The 9,616-nt window shown below is 36.2% G+C and overlaps 1 pseudogene; it reads right to left on the reverse strand.

Moving 5' to 3' along the window:
- Nucleotides 1–8,097: 8,097 nt before the first annotated feature.
- Nucleotides 8,098–8,195, reverse strand: LOC122096983 (annotated as a pseudogene).
- Nucleotides 8,196–9,616: the final 1,421 nt, after the last annotated feature.

The following is a 9,616-nucleotide window of genomic DNA, read 5'->3' on the forward strand; positions in this document are numbered from 1 at the left end:
TGTTTTTTGTCTTTTCTAAAAATCCATTATATATGTCTAAAAATATTATTTTTAAAAATACAATAATAAGTAGCTTTTAACTGCTATGGATCTTAATAATAAGACTCTATTAGCCTTTGAAATTCTAAATTAAAATTGTCACATTTTGTTAATTTTGTTAAACAAAAAATGTACACTTTCTTTTGAATTAATCTATGAATTAGCAGAGTAAGTCAGAGTAAGTCATATATAGCAATAAAATTAGTTCTATGATTAACTTCATCATGTAAATAATATTAGTGATTACAATGTCATGTGCAACTTCAGAAGACACATATAATTTTTGGTAAGGCTCTAGAAGTCGTTGATAAATACTCAACAACCAGCATGACGTCTTCATGCTCTGTGCCAAACAAGTAAGGTCTAGTTTAAGTGTGATGGGAAGAGTCAGAGTACAATATATCCTGAAGCCACCCGCAGCAATTCAGAGCCAGTAAGTCCCTCAAGAATACTCATTTGGGGGGGGGGTCCAGTCGGGGGGCCTGAACTCTGGGCCTGGGCACTGTCCCTCAGCTCTAAAGCGCAAGGCTAGCACTCTACCACTTGAGCCACAGTGCCACTTCCAGCTTTTTTCTTTTTGCTTATGTGGTGCTGAGGAAATGAACCCAGGGCCTCAGGCATGCAAGGCAAGCCCTCTACCACTAAGCCACTTTCCCAGCCCAAGAATATTCATTTTTTATGTCTCAAAAATAACCTGAATTTCAATGGCTTTGCAGTATCCCACTGCATTTGGTTTCAACTAGAATTTATTCCTGTTAAAACATTTTAGTTTTATGTACTCAAACATTTTCTTAGTGCTCTAAATGAGGAGCATCTTGTCCTCTGACCTACCCCATGAAAAACATTGTGTGATCAAATAAGCAGAAAATCTATTCCTTTTGGGTATCTATAATCCTCTTTATCTATAATCTTCATTAGCTTTCTGTTTAAGTTGGGTACAGCATTCCCTAACTCACCTAACCATATAATCTTTCCACATACTAGCCTGAACATTCATTAACATTTCACTGACCTACAGAACACGTGGGGAAATTTTTACTTCTTTACTTTAGTTATACATTTATCCCAGTACTATTACATAGAGCTTTGTATTCATATGTTAAATTTGTCCAGATTTGTGAAGAAATCCCTCCTATTCCTTTAAGATCCTCTAAACGCTAGATGCACATACTTTTTCTAAAAGAAGCTGGCAATATAGGTGGGAAAAAGGAAGTTTAGTGATAATCCTTATCATCTGAGACACTGAAGATCTTTAATTACTTGGATCTTTCTAACATATTCAGAGAATCTCAGAAGACATCACAGCAAAGAGGAGTCACCAGTACTTTCTGGAGGTCCCTTAAAAGCACTAAAACCCTCATTTCTGTTTGGCTAAGAAAAATTCCCTTTCTCATTACCTAAAATGCTTGACCAATCTTACCTCTCTGAAATGAGGGTTTTTCCTTTTTATTAAAAAAAGAGTCTCTGTTACAGATTATTTTGTTTTATTATTTGTAGTTTTTTCCTAGCTGTTCTGAAAAAAAAAAAAGAATGTCTAAAACCATAGATAGCTAATGCTATTTTTTCAGAAGTACACAGCAAATAAGAATGAGTTTATAAATAAAGAAAATGTTTATACAGGAAATGTGACTTCAAATTCCAGACTTGTTTAGAGCTTGTACAAAGTTTTTGATAGACTGATAGACTCAAACACTGAGTTAGACCAAAAGATGGTAAAATTCTTTCTTTAATTTTTTGAGGGACAGCTGGGCGCTGTCCCTCAGCTCTTCAGCTCAAGGCTAGCACTCTACCAGTTGAGCCACAGTGCCACTGGCTTATTTCTTTTTGCTTATGTGGTACTGAGGACTCGAACCCAGGGCCTCAGGCATGCAAGGCAAGCACTCTACCACTGAGCCACCTTCCCAGCCCCAAGATGGTGAAATTCTTTAAATGACTCTATGTGTGAAAGACGGATCTACTTGAGGACAATAATCATAGGTTAGCTGAAGAGGGAGCGAAGGAGCAAACATCCAGAGTTCTTTTGGACTTTACCCTGAAGCAAAACAAGTAAAATTAAATGTTTAATGAAATCTGTCTAAATCCAACCAACACATGCAGAAAAATGCCAAGAGGTCACTCACCCAGGGATACTACTAATGGTGGGACAAGTAAAGCAAAGGATGGACCTAATTCTGGGGTGATTTGAATCATAGCCACAATTAAAGCTTCAGTGCCACGTCAAATACATTTCAACACTTTAAAATCCTTTGCTTGCATAAAGGTTTTCATGTTGACTAATGACTAATGACTACATGGAACAAAAGCAATGTATGAGAATTGCAACTATCACCACAACAAAGGAAAGGGAGCATAGTTGATATTAATGGCCCACTGTATAAAACTCACATTAATTTCTCTCCATGAGTAAATGAAATAACTTCTTAAATGTGACTCCTGGTCAACATTCAAGCTCAATGCAATCGATCATTCACACTATAACCAGAGGAACCTTACAAACCTGATCATAGTCATTTCCCTAAATAATGTCACTAGCATCCTGCTTCCCCAGAACTAAACTACAAATCACTGGTTCAACCTGAAAGTCCTTCCCAGTTTCCCTTTGTACCACCCCTCTTCAGCTACATCATATGCCCTAACTTCTCCATCCTCACCCCATTTCCACAATTCATCCAGAGCCCCACACATAATACACTTCTTAATTTTTTCATACCTGAACCATTTCATCAGCTTTCTCTCTTTTTGGATTGCCTTCCCTTCAATGCATCCCTTAGGAAATGATCTGTTGATCAAAATTATGTTCAAAGATCATTATCTCTTTGAAGGTCTTCTTTGCTCCGCTAGGTCAAATTAATGTTGCTCTTCCTGTGCCCACAGGAACCTCCTACAGTAGATAATAAATTGTAACACATTAACATTATTAAGAAGTGATTTTCTAGACATAGTTTTACTCAATTTAACCCTAACAATAACCTCATGGGGCTGATACTATGATTATTATCACCAATTTTCAAGTAAGACAGTCTGAGACATACATACACTGAGTGTCCTATATGAGGTCATTCAAGTATTCACTGACAAACACAAATTTGGAATACAGTTGGTCTGTCCCCATATTCACTCTTAAAGATTATCCCAAAGTTCCATTGCTTGAGGGTCCCCTGGGATCAAGCTAAAAAGAGAATCCAGGGCTTTGTTTGGCTAGGGGTTCCACGACGCAGGAGTCAACTTCCATAGGAAGCCTTGAAATCAGGGGAAAAAAGCAGATCCATGATCTAAAATGGGCGATTAAGTCAAGCAAACCAAAGAGGTAAAATTTCACAAGCCCTCAAATAAAAAGCAAATACAAATGTCAGAAACTGAGCTCTGAAATAAAGAAAAAGTGAGAATAAGTCTGGTTCCATAAGCAGGGTAATTTCTAACTCCTTATGTCCTGAAAAATGAGCTAAGAGAAGTTCTCCCTTAGAGGAAGTAGAAATAAATATATCCATGTACTTACAAGTGTCAGAAAAGTATAAACTCCCCTTTCAAAGCTTCTTCACTTCCCTGTTCAGGATAGAGGAGTTCAAATTTTGAACAGCTCCTCACTGGCCTGGGCAAGGTTCTCTCCATTGTGAACAGCACATTCCCCATATTGCAAAACAAGGACCACAGTCATTAATTTATAAATCATAGACTGCTCAATTGTAATTTTTGTGTGAGTGAGGCTGGGATTAACCTCTTGTAATTGCTAAACAAGCACTCAATACTTAACCAGTCCCTGCTTAGCCCTCATTTGTAATTTTTATCAGCTTGCTATTTGTCTTAATTGGCACTGCATTTCAGGTCAAAATTCACCAAATTTCTTTAGCAATAGCCTTGTTCCCTCTGGCACCCTATTCGGCAAATTACATTTTTCTTCACAGATTTAGTGAAAAAGGAGCACATTTTTAGGACCCTACTCAAATGCATTTTTCTTCATGAAGTGTTACTTTTTCAACTTTATGAAAAGTAAGCTGATTCTCTCAAATTCCTATACACGTTCTTTGTACCAATTAAAGGTATTCTCTGTATTTTTATGTCAATGGCCTTGACTGATGATTCTATTCCCAGTGCAACTACCACTAATACTAGTAGATATCTCTTTTTTTTTCCTGTGCTAGAACTGAGCTTCAACTCATGGCTTGGAATTCTGAAGGTTTCAGTTGACCATACCTTCACTTCCAAATTTTTCTGATTAGTTGAAGGTAAGAATCTCAGTTTTTTCTATTCCAAACCCCATGATTCTTAGACTGAACCACTTGAGTAGCTAAGCTTATACATGTGAGCCACCAGCACCTGGGTTCACTTCTTAACAATATGCTATGGGGGCTGGGATGGTGGCTCAGTGGTAGGGTGCTCACCTTGCATGCATGAGGCCCTGGGTTCGATTCATCAGCACCACATAAGCAAAAAGAAAAAAAGCCAGAAGAGGTGCTGTGGCCCAAGTGGTAGAGTGCTAGCCTTGAGCTGAAGAACTGAGGGACAGCACCGAGGCGCAGAGGTAAGGCCTCACGATCAGATCCCCTGTCCCCCCCCCAAAAAAGAATATGCTATGGGCCTTTACATATAGTCACTTATTCAACAACCTGAAATGCACCTGTTTCATGTCAGTAAATAAGAATCACTTTTAAAAACTATGAAATAATCTTTTGTAAAAAGACATATTCTTATCATTATTTTATAAACATGAAAGCTAAGGTACTAAATCATTGACAATCTTGTCAAGTTCACACACCAGTTAGCCATAGAGATGTGAAAGGACTCCAGGCCTTATTTCTACATACAGTTGTCCTTACTATCTTTGTGCTGACTCAGTTTTCCTGTTTCCATGTAATAAGGGTGATATCATGTGAACATGGACTGAAAGCAGAACAAATTATAAGCAATAGGAAATGTGTCTCTCTTCTGAGCTGAGGCATTTTAGAATACAACCCTGGATGCTACAAGAGAGCCTGGATCTAAAAATCACATTACACAATGCAGAGGTGTTACGCATCAAATCTTCAGAAAGCAAAAGACAAACCAGTGATGATCCCTTAGTTTTCTAATTTGTTTTTCTTGTTATCAATGCTGCTATAATAAAGACTCTCAAACCTAGTTTCTCAAACTTAACTCTCCTCCAAATTCTGATTCAACATTTCAGAGTATTTTTCAGCTAACACAGGCAGAAGAAAAAAGAGAAGGAAATGAAAAAGTAAAGGCTACTAGCTTCTTCACATGGAAGTAAAACAACAATGAGTCAATCAGATACAATATGTGAGGAACTCACAGAGAACCTCACAAATCCTGATAGTACCTCAGGTGTAATCTCAGATTCCACAAGATCATCTCAGAATAAGAGAAGAGGACTGAATGTAAACAAGTTATGCAGTTATCCTACTCCAACAAAAATTTTTCTTGTCTTTCTACCTACACTACATTTACATATTAGTTTCATTTCCTGTGTATCAGGAAATCTTGTCTGACATTGGAATTCAGTAGTCAGAATAGCTTTTAGAAACAGCAAAAATTCAATCACTTATTTCAGGTAATTTTCACTTATCATGAAAGAGGATCATGAACTTCTTCATTTCAGTTTCTATAATGGTAGGCACTATCCTCTCTACTGCCTTTCTTATTCATTGACCATAATAGGTACACTCTTTCAAATACTATTAAATTTAGAAATATTAAATGTGTTTGCCTCCCTCCAAGCAAATTCACTATGGTAATTTACACTACTCACAAAAACCCAAACATACACACATTAGTTAATGGCAATATTTCTCACAATGGTGAAAACTAGAAACCTCAGTGTTCTACACTAGTTATATTATAGTATTTTCTATAAAAGATAATTTCATAGCGTTTTTAAAGTGATTCTTATTTATTGACATGAGACAATCACATTTCAGGCTTGTGAGTAAAATTGTAAATTACAAAAATCTGTATTTTGATTCCATTTATATGTGTGTTTGTATCTATGTCTGAGGACTATTTTGTGTACGGAAATAAAGAAGGCATAAAAATCTGCTTCAGAATTTTAACAGTTCTTTCTTGGTAGGTTTTGAGATGCACTTCACTTTTATACTCTTCTGTGTTGCTTCTGTTTTAAATGTTCATATATCTATATCTATATATCTATATATAAATAAAGGATTAGAGATATAGCTTAATGACAATGCTTATCTAGCATGCTTAAGATACCAGTTTCAATATCCACTAGCACAAAAATCACAAATGTAATACAGATTCATATTGGAAAAATGTTTAAGCTGTATCTTAGCTGCCACTTTCCAGCACAACAAAATTTCATTCAATGGAAACACAAAGTGACAAAAACTAAGGTTAGCAATCTAGTTTATAGACATCACTTCTACCTAGTTTCTATAATCAGAATGTTGCCTGTTATTACTCAATCTATAATGAAAATAATGAGATTTCAAAAGTACACTCATAGTTAATTCTTTCATTTCAGATTTCAACATTAAACCATAAAGGCAGATTCTACATATAGACCATAATTCCAATGAAACCTTGGGTGAAAATCTTGTTGCAGAATGAGTTCCTAAATCATAATGTTTTTCTCTTTCTGACCACATTTCCAATTTATGAAGTCATAGATGGAACAGTACCAGAAAATTTACTGGCTGTCAAATAAAGAAAAAATAAGAGAGGCTCTAAACTATATTTGTTAACACACCCAGTAGTATATCAGACAAGAAATTGTGAAATAAGTTCTATACTTCAAGCCTCTTTTACCTGTTAAAGGATTTTTTCAAATAAGAAAGTAATAGACAAAATACACCATGAAGTTTTCTAGTTTAAAATCTAACCACCAGAATTTACCAACTAAGATGGCAAAATAGGAGAGTAAACAGGAAAAGATTCTAAAATTCTATTGGAACAATAACCCATGATATCACGGGTTATTCCAAGCAGAGTGTAAATGAAGTTTGATTTTAGGGCTAGCCCATCCATTAAACAGATGCTACATTAAACATAAAATTGCTTAATACAAAGTATTTGTGTCACTGGCTATTCTGGTTAAACACACACTATATTCATCATGGTTAAAATAATAAAGATTAATTTGTACTTTAAGTCATAGTTCAGTTGGTTACATAGCTATTCAGGAAAGCTCTCATTCATCTAAATGGTGACTTACAGAGACAAGATTCTTCCATATTGCAGTTTAACATTTGGAATATGTAGTTTCCAACTTCGCCACAGAACCGATGCTGGGGAATAAAATAAGAGGATTTTATGGATTGAGCTGGAAATAGCATATACCATTTACACCTATGTGCCTTTGTCTAGAAATTAACCATATTATTTTACCTAGCTCCAAGAAAGGACTGAAAATATAGTTCGGTACCTAGGAAGACAAAATGGATTTGTGAACATGATGAATGCTGCTGTAGTTTGATGTTAACTGTTCTTTTTATCTTTGTAGAACATATTCGATACTATGGTAATTTCTTTCCTTTTCTGTATGCCTCAAACTCATGTGGCAAAGGAAGACTCACTGCTCTAAAGTATAGACCTAAAAGTTATTTCCAGCTTCTCCCTTTCCTCAGTGCTCCCACAGTCATCAACATTCCTGTGGCTCATTTTTTTCAGCTTATGCCTTTATCACCCCCACCATCAGCCAGGTGTTCAACTACCCTCTCCTGGAAAGAAATCTCTGCCTCCACTCTGACCTCAACCACAATTTTCCCACCCCATCCATTGTCACCTCCACCAATACAGAAACAATAACAAATCTTTATTATCCTAAGACATAGTATCACTTCTCCTTACCTTTACACCTCAGTAGGTTTACTTCAGGCTCTGTTATATCTCACAATATCTCCTACAACTACAAAACTGCTCTGCACACTAAATGAGTTCCTTACATATGGACTAAGGAGACAAACAATAATCTCTTAGGAGCTATTAAAGTATATATAGGCATTTCTTTATATTCTAAGTGGTCCCAGACTTCTAGAAATTGAGAGTTTGGCTCTAAATATTTGATTGTTCCTTTTCTTGCCATATAGCCATACATTTGGAATATTTTAAAATATGGAATGCTCCAGCAATTTGTTTGTCATCCTTATACAGGAGACATGCTAATCTCTGCATCATTTCAATCTTAGTATACAGTATATGTTGCTGTAGCAAGTACTTGATATTGCTTTCTATTGCCTTCAGCATGTTGATGCTCTAGCCAGCCCTTCTTTACTGTTTCTACAATATGCAGCAATGGATTCTACAACAAATATAATCAAATAAATATAATCTCTAATAACTGTAATTATTCCATATTATATATTACGTTGTTATATATTAATGTAATTACTAATATGTATTTGATTATAGTTTACAAGAGAATAAGTAACAGCAAAACTGTTCAGGCTGTGGCCCATGGGAGCACTTGTTCACTTTGCAGATGCCCATCCCTAAAATAATATAAACTAGTCTTCTTTCCTCTCTTCCCACCATTACTATGTGTTCACTGATGATTATTTAATAAATGAAGTCACCTAAGAACCAAATCTACAATTTTATCAGCAATTCACCTTTATATTATCCTAATAAACCAAGACAGGAAGAGATGAAGAAGAAATTAGAGAGCTAAAAAGTCTTAAAAGTGTGGTGGATATTAAAGCAGATAGTTGTGACAGAGCTGGTGATATTGTGACACAATCCTCTGGTGATATTGTGACACAATCCTGCCAAAGTAGGACAGGCAGGGAGGGAGAGGAGGAGGAGGAAGAGCATCATAATGATCCTTCTTAACACTTCTCTGGAACAAACTTGAATTGGTTTCTTCAAGGTGGGGGTGATGGGCTTGAGGGAGGGACCCTTTCTCTGAAGTCTGACAAGGAATCAGGAAATATTGCAGTCCCTCAGGCAGCCCAAGTAAGCACAGGAACAAGATAAGAATTCCTCACCTTGAGCACTCACACTGAGCTTTTTTTTGAAAGTTCTCAAACCTTCATGATAGAAACAGTTTTGATCCTCACAGCAAGATCTGTGAGGCAGGAAGGATGGGGAGTCTGATCTTTAGTGAGGTAAACTGAGTCAGAAAGGAGCAATTTTAGGTCATCCAACACCAAAGCCAATGCCTGCGTTTCTTTTTTTTTATTTTTTATTTTTTGTGAACATACTGTACAGAGGGGTTACAATTACATGGGCAAGATACTCATCCAGCATGTATTTATTGATCACCTATTATGTGGCAGAGCCTGTGTCAAGCGAAGGTGATCTACACAGCACTTGCTCTGAACTTAGAGAACTGTACATTTGAAGAAAAGACCGATAAATCATTAACATAATAACAGGTTTTAGTTAATATCATAATTTCTGATTATGTTACCATAACATGGGAAATTATAGGACAATATTGTTAGAGCAATGATATAAATATACCAGCAGGAAGATTTCAGGATCAAGGAATCAGAAAGGGAAATTCTGAGCTAAAAGGTAGTGAAAGTAGTGAAATTCCTGAAGGAGCCAGGTGCTGGTGACTCACACCTGTAATCCTAGTTACTCAGGAGGCTGAGATATGAGTCTATGTGATATCCTACCAGTC

Source organism: Dipodomys spectabilis, unplaced genomic scaffold (genome assembly GCF_019054845.1).
Source record: "Dipodomys spectabilis isolate Male_0828 unplaced genomic scaffold, ASM1905484v1 ptg000409l, whole genome shotgun sequence".
Classification (NCBI taxonomy): Eukaryota; Metazoa; Chordata; class Mammalia; order Rodentia; family Heteromyidae; genus Dipodomys; species Dipodomys spectabilis.